We start from the raw sequence: 2,856 nt of genomic DNA, 5'->3' as shown, positions 1-2,856 counted from the left end.
GTACTTCCATTGTTTTGTGTCTGCTTGTAAAAGTCTTATTTGTTAAAAAAAAAAAAAAAAAAAAAAAAAGCCAGTTTGGATGGAAATGTTCATTTGATGAAATAAGAGAATCTGGCTCTAAACAGAAAGTGGGGCAGCCCAGATCAGTGTTGTGTAATGCTGGTATTTTGCTTCAGAGAGAATGACAGCTTTTTCTCATTTTTAAAGTAGGCTTAAGATGGTCTTTTCTCTGAGGATGGGTTACTCAGACTCCTTAGCTGCATTCCAAAAGAGACAGAACAAAGATCTGCCTGCAGGAGCTCATGGGTAAAGGCATACCTTTAACAGCCTGGACATTCCTTACACGTTATTATGATCCAGCAGTAAAGTGGTTAGCGGTTACGAGAGAACATGTAAAGTTAGTGGTTTATTTAAGAATAGAACTTGCTCATACAGTATGTGTTTAGTCGGTGGGTGGGAGTTTTTTGTGCCTTCTATGTAGCCAGTATTTAAGTACATATAAATGCTATATATATTTAAATACTATATGTTCCTGCTTTCATGGAAGAGGAGATTTTAATTTATGGCCTGTAAAAGCACACTGGAGACTGACTATGAGGAATTCAGATACTGTAAGTTTCATTACCTCCCTGGCTTCTCTGCCCAGTTTTCTTGATTTCCAACTGACTCATTCAATATGACAGCCAAAACAGTTAACATCACCTTTGGGTCTTATATCACTTAGTGATCTATTTCAGCCAAGTCCTCTGAGAGGCAGACACCTAAACATGCAAAAATTACATTAGGCAAAATGCACGTGAGAAAGTGCAAGGAGACCTGAGGTACACAGTGCAAGTTTGACTCTGAAGGAAATCGAGAAGGAAGAGCATTCTGTGTTGCCATATAACCCACAGGTGGCTTGGGTTAGGGACACTAAGAGTCAGTCCTCAAGTTTGTCTGGTCGTTAGAGGTCCTGCCTTCATATCTGTGTTCCATGCTGAACAATGGCTATGAGCCAGAGGAGGAAGCAGTCTTGATGGAAGTGTGAAGACCACTGCTAATCAAGCTGCTTGCTTCAGAGCTCTGTGAAGTGCAGTCTCATTGCAGCTGAATGAACCAAGAGGGAAGAACAAGATCAAAGGTCGCCTTCTCAAAGCTTTTCCTGCTGTTGTCTGCTTCTTGTTGTATAAATCTCATGGGCATTTCAAAACCCATCATTCGAGCTGGGTAGTGGTGGTGCACGCCTTTAATCCCAGCACTCGGGAAGCAGAGGCAGGCGGATCTCTGTGAGTACAAGGCCAGCCTGGGCTACAGAGTGAGTTCCAGGAAAGGTGCAAAGCTACACAAGAGAAACTCTGTCTCGAAAAACTGAAAACCAAAAATAAAAAATAAAAATAAAAACCCATGATTCGTGGGACAGGGTCACAGGGAAACGCAAACCTGGGTCTAGTAATTTCATGCCCATGGTAAACCCAAGTAGTAGAGGAAAGATGGTTTCTAAAACTGTGTTAGAAACATACAGATGTTTATAGTACAGTGAGATGGTGCTTATTTATGGTATACACTTCTTTTCTCTATTTTTGGTACTACAGATTGAACTTGGAGCCTTGCACATATCAGGCAAACATCATACCACTGAGCTACATCCCCAATACTTTGATTTTTTTTATTTTGAGACAGGATTTGCTAAGTTTCCCAGGTTGGTCTTCAGCTCCCTCTATAGTTCACCCAGGTATTGAGCTTACAACCCTCATACCTCAGCATGCTGAGCAGATAAAATCATTGGTCTATGTCACCAGGCCTGTCTAGTTTTCCTTTTTAAAACAGTGGAACACTTCATAAATAAACAGCTGATTTGAAGGCAGCTTTTCCAAGAATAAGCACAAAAAAGTTACATTTTCCAATAAGCCTACAAAAGTGAGATATTGGGTCCCCAGCAGCTGGCCAATAGGTGAGAGACCTGTGGGCAGACTGCACCACCACCCACAACACTCATTGAACTCTGTAATGTGTATGACCCACTCTGCAATCCAAACTCACAATCCTATCATCCTCTCCTTAACCAACCATCCACCACAACATCAACAGCCCTTATACAAGCACCACCCACTACAGTTGGAAGAACAGCAGCCCCTATACGCACCAGCACCCACCCACACCAACTGGAAGAACAGTCTTCATTGGCACAGGCATAATCCACACCAGTAGGAAGAACAGACCCCATAGGTACACATAAAGCCCACACAAGCCAGAAGAACTGTAGAACATGCTACATTTAGGCACCCAAATCCCCAGAAACTTCAGCTGAGACAATCCTACTGGACCTGAGGACCAGCCAACCACCAGAATCCTTGGCTATTCAGGTCAAAAGACAACAAAGAAAACAGACAATAAAAGAACAAAAGGCCTGTCCAACAAAGACATCACAAGAATCAGCACCTGTGCCTATAACTATCCCAAAGCTATATGGGTAAATGGTGGTGTAAGAATACATGCAACAACATAAAGAGCAATATGGTACCACCAGAACCCAATGGTCCCACAACAGCAAGACCTGAGCATCCCAATGCAGATGAAGCAGAAGAAAACAACCCTAAAAATAACTTTATGAAGATGATAGAGGCCCTTAAAGAAGAAGTGAAAAATTCCTTTAAAGAAATGGAGGAAAAGACAAAAAAATTGGAAGAAATATTAAATCCCTTAAAGAAAGCCAAGAAAAAAATGATCAAACAGATGAAGGAATAGTTCAAGATGTGAAAATTAAAATAGAGGCAATAAACAAAACACAAACTAAGGGAATATCTGGGTAAGCAAACAGGAACTACAGATGCAATCATCACCAATAGAATATAAGAGATAGAAAGGAGATCTTGGCTG

The sequence above is a fragment of the Peromyscus eremicus genome, chromosome 14, assembly GCF_949786415.1.
Source record: "Peromyscus eremicus chromosome 14, PerEre_H2_v1, whole genome shotgun sequence".
Taxonomy (NCBI): Eukaryota; Metazoa; Chordata; class Mammalia; order Rodentia; family Cricetidae; genus Peromyscus; species Peromyscus eremicus.
This window is presented reverse-complemented; position numbering follows the sequence as displayed.